At 39.4% G+C, this 15,605-nt stretch overlaps 1 long non-coding RNA gene across 1 annotated transcript; it reads left to right on the top strand.

The window, feature by feature from the left end:
* The first annotated feature begins 3,100 nt into the window (after positions 1-3,100).
* On the top strand, positions 3,101-7,357 carry LOC145424282 (uncharacterized). Its single transcript, XR_013905306.1, has 2 exons — positions 3,101-3,572; positions 6,813-7,357. It is a non-coding gene; the product is annotated as an uncharacterized LOC145424282 (long non-coding RNA).
* Positions 7,358-15,605: the final 8,248 nt, after the last annotated feature.

The raw sequence follows: 15,605 nt of genomic DNA, 5'->3' as shown, positions 1-15,605 counted from the left end.
CAAACTCTCACTGATGCCTTTTATGCCTTAAACTTAAGCCCATTCAGACTAGTGCTTTCTCATTGTGCTGCTGCTTTTGGTGCCGCCAAATACATTATCCGAATTTATTAATAAAATTCCAGATTTCACACGTCAGGATCTAAATTAGATAGCTTCTCTCCTCTGTCTGTTCTACCGGAAATTTGCAGTCTCTAGTGTTTATAAACAAAATGAGAAAAACATAACCGCACGCCCACGCCAAAGCTGATATTGACTCATCAGTGCTTCGAGGTACGATCGCATTCAGAGCAACAGTGTCAGGAAAGACGAGGACAGGGAGATTCTGCTTTGCTAACTTTCAAAATATTATGTTAAGTTTTTGTTTTCCAGCTAGTGGTGTGGAACTATGGAACTAGTCTTCAAGCGAGAAGTGGTGTGTCTATAGTACAGTGGCCCTGAAAGGTCAAACGCATTGCAACTTAAAAAAATACCAACAAATCCCACCCCCAAAAGAAAATGCTGCAAAAGCACACAAAACACATCAACTTTGAATGAATGGAAATAAAAAATTTTCTTGAAAACAAAAGTACAAACTTCCTGTAAAGTTTATTCCACAGAGCAAACCATATTATGGTTCTCAGAGGTTGTCATAAAGGGGAAACTAATTATAAGAGCCCAAACCATTTTTTTGTACCGCGCTGTATATCAGTCTAGTTTCAGAGACTTCTGTAGAACTGAGTATTGAAGGTGCTCAAAGATGTGTTTTTAACTGCCGACTCTGGAAAAAGTACTGTTTTAAACCTTTTAGGCTTCTTTTAGATTCAAGTGAGCTTTTGTTAGCTCACTTGAATCTAACAAGGTATCTGTGAAAGGTATCACATTCAAGTGATACCTTTCAGCCCAAAAGCATCACTTGAATGTGCCTCAGGGCTCGATTCTGGGGCCTATTATGTTTGTGTATGTTATGTTTGTATCCTATTTGTTTTCAGCCTGGGCCCTCACTGTTTACAACCTTGCATTTATTTTTTTACTATTTCAGTAAATGACCATGAAGGAAGTCTTTGTCAATAGGAAAAGTTGTAAAACTAACAAAAACACAGTTAAAACTCCAAAAATGTATGCACTTCACCACATTTCTTTCACGAGGGGACTCAACTCAGCTGGCTGCCAGCTGGTTGTATTCTGGTTATTTTCCTATAGAACATGAACGTTGCTTAGCAGAAATCTGATAGTTAAGTGTTTCTGTCTATGTAGAGAGGAACAAATGTTTGATTTTCAGTGATTTATCATAGTTAATTGCTGCATTATCAGTAACAGATTGCATGTACTTTTCAGCATGACCCCATTCAACTGCAGACACACTATTTCTTATGGTAATATTTATGGCAGGTTAATAATCTCATTTTGCAGCAAAATGAATAACTACAGTGAGATAACTTTATCTTATTGTATAAAACAGATACTGACAAAGTTGAACTTTGAGGACATATTCGAAATGTTATAGATTGTGATATATCTTCCTGCAAAACCAAGAATATCAGAAGAATGTAAAAATCACAATGATATTGTATTGCTAGTGAAGTGTTGTGACAATGTTGTATCATGGGGTGTCTGGTGGGTCCCACCTCTAGTATTTGCATTGTTATTCTGTCCATTTCTAATGTAAAAGCAACACTGTACGGAGTTCCCTGTATTCTCAACCAAGGCTCTCTGCAACATACATTTGCACTGTTGTCATTTATAATGCCAGGCTTCTCCTCCCATAAGGTGATGTTGTTGATCTCACTGACGCTGCTGTAATTGTTATCTGCTGCAGTCTTACTATCTGAATGTTTTCTATGAACTCAGTGACTTAAAGAGCTTTGTCGTCAGGAAGAGCTGCTCCCATCCTGACCTTCAGCCTAAACATGACGCGCTAACCTTCACTCGCTGATAATACGCACAGTATCAGCCACCACAAAGAAGTCAAGACATTACCCTTTAATACATCTTATGTAACCTTATACTATCACTGGTCCTTCTCTAAAGTACGAAGCTCTGCACAAACAAGTCCTTACGTAACATTCAAATTAATGACATTTCTGAGGGACAAGGCATCTTGTTTGGTGAGGGGGAAAAGCTCTGATGCGAACGCAAGGGGTTGTTCCAAGACAGTAGGCTGTACACTTTGAACTTACTAACATACTGTTGGCTACTTCACTGCTGTGTTGTTTACTTTTATAACAATTTATTGTGTTTAAACTACAGTTCCATCATAAAAACATGAACCTAGATATTTACGCTCCTGTGAAATGTTACGATCAGCTCAGGATTAATTTATATAATAATTATATATAAATTGCATATACGTCGCTCTGTGTTATTGACATGTTTTTGTTTTCCTCAGGCCGGCACTCTGGCCCTGCGTGTGTGATACCAGTCTGGGACACTTGGCAGTGGCTGTAATCCAATGAGCAATTGGAGCGACTACAATCTGGTCATTTGTAAACAAACATTTGCTCGCAGCCTGTCTGGGTGGCCCAGAGCAGCACTGTCTCAATGTTTACACTCATTTGTATTTTGAAAATGCCAGACTATGCATGTCCAGGTCTGTGATACTGTTAAAGTCAAGCAATATTATAGAGTTAAAGACTTTAATCATATTAACATGTGAGCAAACCCTCAAACAGCCCATTAAGAGCAAGTCAGATTCACAGATCCTATGCGACATTACCTGCTAAATGATTTTTAGTTTGTGTTTAATGAAGTGATTTCTATCAATTACTAATGCTTTGTAGACTTATCTATAAAAACCCATTGTTGTTTCTCCTCCATATTAATTGAAACTTACTTAACTTCTTACCTTAACAGCATCTGCCTAAGCATGCTGTTGATGTAACATTTTGAAACACAGTAAGTCCACTTCCTGAAATGATTTCTCATTCCTTTTTTCCACTGAAACTGATAAAGAACAACCCATATTTTTGACTGTACAAAGATTGATTTGATTCAAACATGTAAAGGAAAATGGGAAAAAAACGCAAATATATATATATATATATATATATTACATATATATATATATATATATATATATATTACATATATATATTACATATATATATTACAATGAGGGAAATACTCCAACAATGCAGCAAATCCCAGATTTGGAGGTGAACAGGGTCCAGCATTCTTGAGTTAAATCATTTTTCTTTCTCTTAATGTATGGTTCTGAAAATATTTTCATAGTTTGTGTTGCATGTGTTGTAAAAAAAACAACCCAGTTATCGATCACAGCACAGTGCGTAAATTCTGACTTCCTGATTCACTAAGCAAACTGCTGTTCACGGGTTTGGACATTTCCATGGTAACAGTGACCTCCACCAGTCAGTGACATCGCTGTTTCAACTCTGCTGTAGCTCTTTTTCATGACAAAGTGAATCGAACGCTCTTTTGTTAAAACAAGGTTGCTATCATGCAGACTTGTGTTTCTACGGGAGCACAGATCATCATTTCACAATGTCACACCTCCCACTAAATCTGCTTTGGATGGCTACAAGATTATGGCTTATACTCAAAATTCCTAATGGAGAGCCAGAAGTTTCCATAATTAGGTAAGAGGGGGGAGTGCTTTCCGTTCCATTTCTGCATTTGTTTCCTTAATGGTGTTTTATTTTAAATATTTCAGGCATTTAAGTATTTTATGAATGCAAACTTATATGTGAGGTCATGAAAAATAACAATTTTGATGTGACAAAAGTCAGTCCTATTCACCCTATTGTCATGTGTAAAATAATTATTTAGTCATTAAGTTGTTTTGTAAAAATTCATAAAGTTTTGACCTATGACCATCTTCAGCTTCAGAGCATTGCAACAGTGTGAAAAGCCTTTTAAGAGTCAGGTCCATGTTTAGGTAGAAAATAACATAACTGGAAGCACAATAGCCCGCTTACAGCCCCACTCACACCTGCAGGCGTGTCTTGCTCTGTTTACAACCATCTTACATTAATACAAAAATTGTCACGTTTATGATGTTCGTTGAACTCCTTGTTGAAGCTTATCACAGATTCCACCCCACCTCCACCCTACTTTATGTTGTTTCTACAAGCTGGCTTCAACTGTTTCGCACCTGCTGGTGATGTCAGAGCGATGGGGCATAGAGTTGTTTACTGGATTTGATCAGCAGGTTGCGTGTGCAGCTTCTTTGCGTGCTGCCGACCTCCATTAAGCCCCTCTGAATGTGTGTCTCCGTCTTACTCGGCCCTGTCTCTGTAAGCTTTAGCCGTGTGGCTGGGATGTTTGACAGATGATTTACTTGGCTGCCATGCAGGCAAACATGCCCCCGATGTTACCTCGGTTGGGTGTTGTCGTGTCACTGACTAGGCTTTCTATAGGCACTAACCCATTCAGAGTAATGGGATTGTTTCAAATTGTGGCAGACAGCCATGTGTAGAAAGATCATATGGGGAATATGGGAAGCACTTTCACCACAGAGTTCTCTTACACATATAAACATATCTGTATATAGAGAACTCATATTTCAGGTTTTATGTATGTTCATGTTTGTAGCTACTGTATGGACATTAATAGTGAAACAACTAGTAGCACAGTGTTCCAACATTTGGAAGAAGTAACTGTTATCACAAATGAGGTACAACACAAATGCTAAGGCAAAAGGAAGCCTGGATGTCAGGTCAGGGGGTAGATATCATCACCCCCACCTGAGATTAGGCACCAAGCCCCAAGTCCAACAGAAGGAGCGTTGAGTGCAAGAGCTGACCTGAAAGATAGCATCACGGTGAAGCCCCACTAAGACTGGGAGAGCATCTGGGAAAAGGACGCAACACATAACAGCAATGCTCAGTGGCTAGTAAAGCTAAGAGCAGACCATAGTAACCTCTCTGAACAGGGGCCAGTAATCTTCACAGTGGCAGATATGCAAGAATGAGTCTCCAGTTTGAAGACTTGGACACAACTGACCATGTGCTTAGTGAATACTTCAGGCAACAGAAACCCAAGAAAGAAGAGGAGCAAGAAGAAGAACCATCATAGAAGGACAGGCCTCTGCAGGGTGTGTACCACCGGCAGAGAGAAGAAGTGGCTGAATCCTAACAGCTGGACAAAGCTGGACTGAAAGACAGCACAGAGACACTAGTTATGACAGCACAGGAACAAGCTCTAAGTACAAGCTCCATAGAGGATGGGGTCTATCACACCAGGTAAGACCCCAGGTGCAGGCTGTATAAAGCACTTGGTGCTGTGAACCCCAAGCTAGGCAGGTGGCTCCAGCAGATCCCAGGACAACAACCGAGATCTTCATCCAGAAGAACAGAGTCCTATATATATACATATACATGGGTTCTGCGCTATTTATGCATTTATTTTCATCTGTAAACCTCATGAAGTACAGTGCATTGATTCTAAAAGTGACATTTAAAAGGGTTTTCTGTTCAATCTGACCCAATACTAAATTCTTTGCAGGGGGGTGGGGGCATCCAAGAGCCTTTGGAAAGAAATATCGACTTGCTGTGCTCATCAATAGCTCCCTAACATATAACAAACACGTCAGTGGAGTGTTTTCAGCAAACATGAGAGGAAATTTCCATAGATTGGTCAGAGTATAATGGCAACACACACACTGGAACTGGTCAACAACTGCCCGAGGTGCATGTGTTTCCACTGTGTGTGCTGTGTGTGTGTGTGTGTGTGTATGTGTTCAGAATGCGTAAGCTAAGTGGGCCTTTATCTTTGTTGTGTGACCTTAAAAGCCCGGTTATTGGTCATAAAAGCGCACGCGTCAGGACACTGTGCGCAGACAGAGTGTAAGGCCTCAGCACCAGTGTGTGCAGTATGTGTGTGTGTTGGAAAGCTTAGCAGTGTGTACACAGGGTTTCTTTATTTGATCACTGTTTAGATATGCTGTGCGTGACACCAGAAAGGCCATATCATTAAAGCTGTTTGTTTGTGTGTGGGTCAGTGTCTGTGTGTGCTGCCCTGTGAGCCAGGTAACAGGGGAAAGTGTACTTTCTGATAGATTAAGCCTTACATAACTCCGCATTCCACTCAGCAGGTAAACAAGCACCAGGACTAAGGTCAAAAACAGTGAGGTACCAGCTCAACTGTGGAGCCAGACGCTGGAGCCTGAAGCACATCCCAGCCTCAGTGACCCACATGCTCACAAACCCAAGCTGTCATTAAAATCTGTATGGCTTAGAAAGCTCAGTAATCAACAGGAACTGTAAGCATCCATTTGCGTAGTCACTTAATTGCCACTGTAGTGCAGTGACAGTCTCCAGCAGAGGTCGAGGAGTGCTTGGAAGAATGTTTGGACATACAGAAAAAGCCTTTATTTACACTGACACACTCAAGCTAGGAAACGTACGGCAACTTGTTACATTGGGAATAGATAGAAAGAGAGTTGCTATAGAAGAAATTCATAGTTAGTAAATCTTGGCTTCGAATTTAACAGAGTCTACTTGCAAGAAAAGTGAGATCACAATTGAACTAACGCTGTGAGGTCTAAGTCACGATTGGTGATGATCCTAAACTAACTTGTTAGCCAAAAGTCACATGAAAGGGCTGACACCGCTCACATGTCTCTTTATTTATAAAACTGGAACCCGGAGAGCAGTTAGCTTAGCATAATGACTGAAAACATGCAGGTAGACTGAAGTTTATAAACTGTGCTTCTACTTTTCTTGAGTAGAAAGCACATTTTACACTTCACCTACACACACATTCATACTTCAGCACTTTTAGTCTATCACTGAAATATCAGTGAATGCATCAGGGTTCAGCATCTTGCCCAGGGACACTTTTCACATGAGGCTCTTTGCTGTGTGTCTTCACTTTAGGTTATCTAATCTTCTCCAGGTTTGGGTAGTGACTGCAGCACTCTGAGCAGAGAATCCCAGACTTCCCTGACCCTGGCCACCTCTTCCAGCTCATCAGAGAGGACACAATCTTTCCCAACATGTACACATTATGCTTACGTGTGGACGACTTTAATGCACAAGGCTAAGAGGCAGGCATGACCCTGGATTCACATGCACGAGCCTTGCTAATAGATTCATGGAGATGGAATTAGAGGAAAGTATTTGCAGGGAGGGAGGTTTTAACATGATTTGTAACAGGATCAAACTGCATTTGCATTGGAATTGACAACTGAATTTGCATCACTGACCAAAACATTCAAGTCCAATCTTCTAAATATATAAATTCATTTATAAATGGTTGTTCTGTGATGTACGTTTATTGTCCCAGTGTTAGCTGTATATATGTCTGCGTGTAGAGCTTTTATGACCATTTATACAATGCTAAAATAAACATTGTGTGATTGGTGTTTATCTGTGCATATGAGCACAAAATAAAGTATCCCAGTGGTATAGTAGCACTGAAATTTAATTAGCTCATGGACACTTTTTGGCAATAGCCTCTACTCTGATCCTTACCAGATGTACCTGACTCCTCAGACTATCAGATATTTTACTCTCACCTTAGGAAACTCACAGGCTTGATGGGTAATTTTCAATGCTCACTATACAGTTATTTTTCAAGCTGTTTGGAGAAATCCAGGAATTAAACTGACAGCTCGACAAATGAACAAATTCAACATAAATCTGACTTCCTGACCTTCTTGGCTTCGTAAATTTCTGGCAACATTCATCGGGCACCAGTTCAAGAACTTTAAGCACTGCAGGATTACCATGGACAACTCGGTGCTGTCATTTAAGTTTAATGTATAGAACCTTTTTTGATAGGTAACTAAAACCATTAAGGTAGCAATTAAACAGTCTTCACTTTTTGTCATGAGCCTTAGACTGCATTGTAAAGAGAACGATCCACTTCAATAAAAGACAGAAGCTGAACAGCTGAACGTCCTTTGTTAAATACCACATAATAAATTCAGTCCACCAACCAAAGTTGTTGCATAAATGTGTAAACCCCCTTACCCTCATGTTATCAGTTTGAGTCAAATGGCGCACAACCACACACAAGTGCAATCTGTCAGGAAGGTCACTTTACTATTTCCAAGATTTATTTGCTTACATTTAATGTCTTTTATTATTTTCTAATGTAAATAGGTGCAGCTAAAAACCAAAGAAAATGGTCCAAGTAATGCTTGAGGTAAACAGCGAGAGCCTGTGTTGTGTTGTACATGCGTGTTTGCCGATTTTAGGTCACCAACAGTATCATCCCAAATCCAGCGAGTCAGATTGGTTGTGTGCTAAGGCTGCCCTCAATGTTAAACTGCCATGCTCTGCATTATAGGCTTAAGCTAATGCTCATTAGCAACAGCGTCTCAGTGGATGGGTTACATGCACACATTTTTTGATTGAAAATTTCAGGTCAAATTTTACATGGAAAGTGATTATGATGATTCTAATGTTTGTGTGCATTTGTCTCCTGCTTATCTTTCTTTGATCAACTTCCTAAAAGTTTGCAATCATTGCAGTCCAGTAGTTATTGCAGACTGTTGTTTACAATTATATTTAAAAAAATTTAAAAATGCATTTTTGGGAAGACAAGAAATGTATCAACACATTGATGCCAAGACGAAGAGTGTGTTCAGAACAAAAAACTGCACCCAGAAAGTAATCAACTATTCAATCCACAAGAAGTGGGCTTCATGTAAAAGTAGCTATATGTAGTAAAGACAACAAACTAACTTGAATTGCATTGTCCTCCATTACAGAAACATACGAGGCTAAAGAAACGGGACAAAGATGCAGAGTGCATTAGCAATAAAGAAAGAACAGTATCACACATGGACAAACCTCTACGGCATTCTCCACATTATAAAGCTCCTTAGGTGTGTTCAAATTCCTGAGCATTTACCTCATATGCATGAAAACATATGCCACCAAATGACTTCCCACTTGAACACTATAGCTTGGTAGTGAAACATTCTGCAAAGACGCCATAGCTAAAGGATTAAGCAGCGATAAAAAAGACCAACAGATTAGGCATCTTCAGTAATAGTGATAGAGAAAACTCTTTATGATGCTCTGCGTACAGCAGCATGGGTCTTTAAAGTTGTTTGCCCTTGGGCCAGTAAAGGTCGGAAACACAGATGGAAAACGTGGATAAGCCGACAGGATTTATGTGCCCGACTGTATGTGTGCACCAAAGTCACCATTTCTCCTAATCTTGCCTTGTGTGTTATGGTTTCTGATAGCGGCAGAGAACTCCACACTTAAAAATCCACTCATGTCATGCACACGCTGTGTTTCCTGACATGAGTGGATTAAGTAAACTGTGCATGGAAGCTGTGCTTTTACTCTATGTTGTGTTCCGTGACTTTAAAGACAATTGCATAATTACAGTGAAGGAAGAAGGAAGAAGAAGCTTGCTTTCATGATAAATAAAGGATTAAATGGGATAAAACAAATGTAGACTTTGACCTTTTTAGCTTAGCTAGTGACATTACTCTAGGGATGCTACAGTGACTTCTGTCAGCCTAGACTCAAATACATGGATCTCAAATCATCTCCGATAGAGTGCAATTGTATTTTGGACATATATTTATTCATTGTACTGAAGATGACTTCTGATGACTTTCGTGTGTGATCAGATTTGAATTGTCATGCCACCACGTTGACATTTTTTGGCCTTGACTTTAATAGCGCAAATACTTTTTTCCAACCAATTCAGGATGAAAACATTGATGCTAACTTTAAAATTGTTGACATTCACTAAGATGGCATGCTAATCCAGAGGTTAGCTGCAGCAGCAGCTCACTATTGCAGGGAATTTATAACCTGAAACTTTAGCTGGACTATATTATCATTATATGAAACATGAAAAAGCACTTGCTGCTTTATTTTTCAATAATATATAAGAATGAAAACATTGTGGCTAACTTTAAAATTGTTAACAGCCAGTAAGATGACATGCTATCTAATCCAGAGGTTAGCTCTAGCGGCAGCTCACTGTTGCAGTGAATATATGACCTGAAACTGCAGCTGGACTGTATTTGTCACGGTTCTGGGTCGGTTCGACCCAGTAGTTTGAGTTCTGATGTTTTGGTTTATTTTTGAATGATTGTTGTGTTTTCGGGTGCTATTATTATTATTGTTATTAGAATTCTTTGTGTCTGTTTGTTCTTGTTTAAGGATTTGTTCTTCGGTCGTGTCTGCTTAGTATAGGTCTAGTTCCATGTGTCATTTTCTGTCTGTCTCTCAGTGTTGAGTCTGCGTCTTTGTGTGATGATTTCTTGTTCCTGTTTTATTGTGAAGGTCTGCGTCTCATGTGAGTGTGTTCAGTTTTACCTCTTGTCTCGTCTCGTTAATTACTCCCGGCTGTGTCCCCCACCTGTGTGTAATCTCCCTGTGTTTCTCTGTGTGTATTTAAGTCGTGTCTTCTGTCTTTGTAGTTGCTGGTCCGTCTGTGTATCTACCATGTTCCTTTCGTGTGTTCGCCCTGCTGTCACTGTCATGTACCATCTTCCGTCTTCCTTCGTGTTCAGGTTCGTGTTCTTGTTCAGGCTCAGTAGTTTAGTTGTCCCAGTATAGTTTAGTTCTCCGTTTGCCGTTTGTCTATTCTTATTTTTGTGTTCAATAAACCACCTTCACCACTGCCTGCGATTGGATCCTCCTTTATTATTTCCACATGGCTCATTTCACTCACTGACAGTATTATCATTATATGAAACATGAAAAAGCACTTGCTGCTTAATCTTTCAATAATATATAAGGCACTTTAGAGCTTTTAGTGATGCTGTATTGTGATTGTTAGTTTTCATTTTCTTCAGTAAGGTACAGTGCTCTCTGTTTCCAACTTGCGATTCCATGTACACATTTCTCTATATCTGCTCAAAAAAAGATAATCAAAATAAATGATGGGCACACCAAACATCTGTATGCAGGGGTCTGTAACTTGATGATCCAGGTATGTATTGTACCATCTTGCTAATTGCAAAATAGGAGGCTAAACCATTCTATGTTCACTTGCTCAAGCCAATGAGCTTATGCTGTTTTCTGCCTTCACTTAGTCTGGTTTCAAAATATATGAATTAAAATGACTATGGCAAAAGTGTTCAGCTTGAGGCTTCAAACTGAGACATGACTAATGAGTAACACTGTGGTGCCTTTGTCTATGTTTTACAGGCTATATGGTTCATGGCTAAACATCTACATCCTAGCATTACTACGCTTGCATGTTGGTGTTCTTGCGCACAGTTTCAAAGATCCCCTACTGTTGCTGTATACACTTAAATTGGCACAGTCAGAAACATTACAAAATTCCAAAAAGGAACCTGAAAACATATTAAATGTTGTCACTGGTAACAACATTGCCACTCTGGAAGTCTTGAAATGGAGCATTAATAGAAAACATAACTGTTATCTAACCCTGATCAGATGGTGTTGATCTCTTAAACTGATTAAAACAGGAGTGAAATGAATGAATAATGGTTGAAGATAATACCTGAAATGAGAGTGGAAGTACTGAACTTCACACTAAGGCTGATGTAAATAGTCACTGCAACATACACACACACACACACACACACACACACACACACACACACACACACACACACATTCAGTATCCAAAAAGCAAAGAAGGTTCAAGGTCCCACTGAGAGTTTAAAATGCTATAATGAGAAGTGTAATTACTTATATATATAAATATATTCATTATGAATAATAACATTTGTGCTTTTGTTTAATTATTTAAAAATTGAAAAGAATATATCAAACATGTGTTCATTTTGTCTCCAATCACACTGAATCATGATGCAACAGCTGGAAAAACTGAGAAAGTACAGACTGTAACTAAAGATCTCCAAAACAAAAAGCCATCTAACTATTTTTAAACAGCTTGAGTAAAGATGAAACTTTTGTTATTTGCATGTTACCTATTAGCAAGAATTTGCAAGATAAATACGTGTTCACCTGTTCAGCCTAAGGCCTGCAGTGACTCATGCAGGCCCGTGTGCGTCAGTCAGAGAATTCCAAGCTTTTCCAGGCTTGTTTTTCCCATATGAAGAACTTGCAAAGACGTGAACTTGACTGAGGTCAAATTTCAGGTAAATTCTTTCCAATGGGCTTTTTTTTCTTTTTTTAAGATCTGAGGTTTAAAATTCCAGAAGTATAAAATGTATATTTAATACATATATAAACAGGCAAACAGAAAACTGACTTAGAGATATTTATACAACATAATGGGAATGTGTGTTGCCATTCAATTTCAGCTTCAGTACATGTGCGGTGCTAACAGTGCTGCTACAGAATTGTAAAGATGCTTGTTACTTTCTGTTAAATGCTGTTAGCACAATAATTGGTGTTTTGGGCAGAAGATTTTTTTTGACTGAAGAGACTTATATGTATTTAACTGAGAACTTGCCTAGCACATCTGCAGTTGCCCTCCTCTTGAACTCCAAAAAAAACCCTCCAAAAAATGTTCAGTAAAAAGAATAAAAACCAAAATTTCTAACTTTTCTAAACTTACTGTTTGTCTGCAACATTTCCACTGATGTAGGTGCTGCTGTGATCCAATCATAGTTAACATTGGCTAATGTTCACAAGTTAGAAATATGACTATTTCTAATTTTCTTATAATAATATTATTATGTCTGTTCATGCTGTTGGCAAAATGATGAACTTAACCACACTCAGAACAGTCAAAATAATGGATGTTGCTTATATAAATAACTAGAAGATAAATATGGGACTCGTTGTTTGTTTTTATACAGCAAAATACCATCCATCCATTCTCTTCCGCTTATCCTTTTCAGGGTTGGTCTGGAGCCTATCCTCTCTTAGGGCAAGAGGCAGGGTACGCACTGGACCTCGACAGAGAACTCACGCAAACACGGAGAGAACGTTCAAATTCCACACAGAGAAACACGGCCTGATTGTCCAGTTGAACTCAGTGAGGCAACAGTTCTAACCACTGTGCTGCCCTTTGCAAAATACATTTATGTAAAATTATGGGACTGCATTGGCTGTGCTTTCTCAGCCCTACACTCACCAGCCAGACACTGTTGACACTCCTGAAGTCTATAATAAAATACTAGTACACAAGATCTTCCTCAGTTAAGATGTTTTTTAATTCTCTTATAGAAAAAAAGAGGATTTCATAACTCAGCTTTCATTATGTTTGCATATTCCTTATAGTTTAACTATAGAGGTCAATGACATACATGTAACAATACATGATGATATGGAAGAAAAAGGGTGATTAACATGTCTTGAAGTCTCATTGCTTTAAATACATTTAAAAAATTATTTCTTCGACTTTCTCTAACAGATAGAATTAGGAAACATTCATTCAAACTGAAATGAGGAGTGTAACCTTGTCACTTTTTAATATTTTATAGCTCGTATTCACAGCAGAATGATGTTGGATGTTGATCTTCTGGGTTGCATGTTAGCTGATCGAGGCTTTATCAGCAAATCTTTCAGCTTGCCAGAAATTTGTCTTCACTTCCTTGTCAGCTGAATTCCCTTTTCCCAAATGGGACTAACACTTCATACACATCCGTTTTGCTTCTGTGAGACTAACATTCCAGCCTTAAACAAGTTTCAAGCATGAGGTAACTGGGTACAGGTTATGTGTTGGAAGACAAGAGGGGAAGAAAACCAGCCTGGAGGCTAGCAAGGTCAACCACAACGTATTCTGTTTTAGCTGAATCCAAAATTAGTAACATCGTAATGCTGCAGACATATCGCTCCCATTCAGCATGTCAGCCACTGAAGGTCACCAGAGATATAAAAATATATAAGCCTAGTTATGTTTGGCTTTTTTACAACTGTTTTCCCTGAGAATTCCCTCTGCAAAACATGTTTACAAGCTGTGAGAGTGTGTCGGCTGATAAGACAGCATGTGGACAAGCAGGCTGGAGTCTTCCACTCTGCTGCCAGCATGGCAAACACCAGTGGGAGTGTTTGTGAGCAGTGGGCAGGACCTGGACTCCACATGCTGTTCAAACACGTGGATTCTGAATGCCGTGGAGCAAGAAACACAGAGCTGTGGACCATCCCTCCCTCCCTCCACCCACACGCACACACACAAACACATGTATGCACAGGCTTCTTCACAGACATGTGCTCCTATTTATAAGAGTAAGACAGAGATGTCTTACTCTTATAAATTCTAAGAGAAATCCAAAGGTTTTAGACATAAATGACTAAGCACAGAATCCAGAGTTTCCTACCTGGGAATTAACTATTAAGAGATAAATAAAGCCAACTGACCTGCTGACCTCCCATTGAGATCACAAGACTAGCTAAAAACAGACTCAGATGACCTGATCACATGACCTCTCACCACTTTTTTCCGTGAATCAGCCTTTAACAATTTAATACCTACTGCATCAAGTTTTTGCTTCTCCAGCTTTTCTTTCTGTGCGATTACCAAACGAAGATCTCAGTTTGTTCAGTGGATGATGTCCACATATGTCCAATATGATTTATTCCCAACAGCCACTCCTCTTTATTGTGCTTTGTGTTGGATAAACAATAATGGTGAAAGCTGTTGTCATGGTGCGGCTGGCTGGGCTCAAAATCCTTATTTTCCTGTTTCTCTAACCCTTCTTGGTTTTAGTCTCAGGAGTTTCTCCGTTGCTGCTTTCTTACACCTGCTGTGCATCAGGTAATCAAGTGTTTGGTGTTGGAATGTTTCTCTGCCAGAGCATCATTGCCATTATGGTGAACCTTCAGCTCCCTCTCTTACCCATTGCTTATCTTTGTTTGCCTGCATTAATCCAGCCTCTCCTCACCTCTCCTAGTTGTCAGCTTGATGCTCCTGTTGAAAACTAACTAACTCACCTACTCTGTTACCCACTCTCTGCAACATGTCAGGACTTTTCTGCTTATCTGCCTGCCCACTCTCCACTTGTCACCTTTTCCAGTTCTTGAATTACTGCCAGCTGTTTATATACTCCCACCGAGTCTCCATTCCTTGACAACGCAAGTAACATTGTCTCAAATTATCATGTTTCATCCTGCAAACAGTATTTAGTTTTATTTATACAGCGCCAAATCACAACCATCACCTTAAGGTGCTTTATATTCTAAGGTAGAGGCCCTACAATAATACAGAGAAACCCCTAACAACCAGACGACCTCCTATGAGCAAGCATTTGGCGACAGTGAGAAGGAAAAAAACCCTTTAAACAGGAAACCTGCCCTACTGTGAACAGGTAGTGCTGTCCAATGTTTCAATGAATCATCTACTGATTATATGCTGTCCCCCTCCAACCCCACTATTAGAAAATTAGTTGCCCTCTGACAATAAACACAGTAAACTTTCCAACTGTTCTTTGAGTCTGCTCCTCGGGTCGGCTTTTTGCCAAAACATGATATTGTTCTATTTAATCTGAACATGGCCCTAAAAAAGTCAGTGACCACTGTGGAACTCTCTTGGTTTTTATTACCACTGTTCATTTTAAAGCTCAGTTTTTAAAACCTTACGATGTAACTACAGCCCAGCCCATGCAGCACTATATTAATGATTGACCTTGATTAGCTTCACTGTTTATATTATGCTAACATAGCTGTTTCGCTAGCCACCATGCAGCACATCATTATATACCAAATAGCCTAGGGTGACCAACCGTCCTCTTTTCCCCGGACATGTCCACTTTTCACGTTCTGTCTGGGGGGATTTTCGAGATTGATAAAAATGTCTGGGTTTTCCTA

Source organism: Astatotilapia calliptera, chromosome 23, assembly GCF_964374335.1.
Source record: "Astatotilapia calliptera chromosome 23, fAstCal68.1, whole genome shotgun sequence".
NCBI classification, from domain to species: Eukaryota; Metazoa; Chordata; class Actinopteri; order Cichliformes; family Cichlidae; genus Astatotilapia; species Astatotilapia calliptera.
Note: the sequence above shows the minus strand (reverse complement) of the source record. Positions and strands in the feature narration are given on the sequence as shown.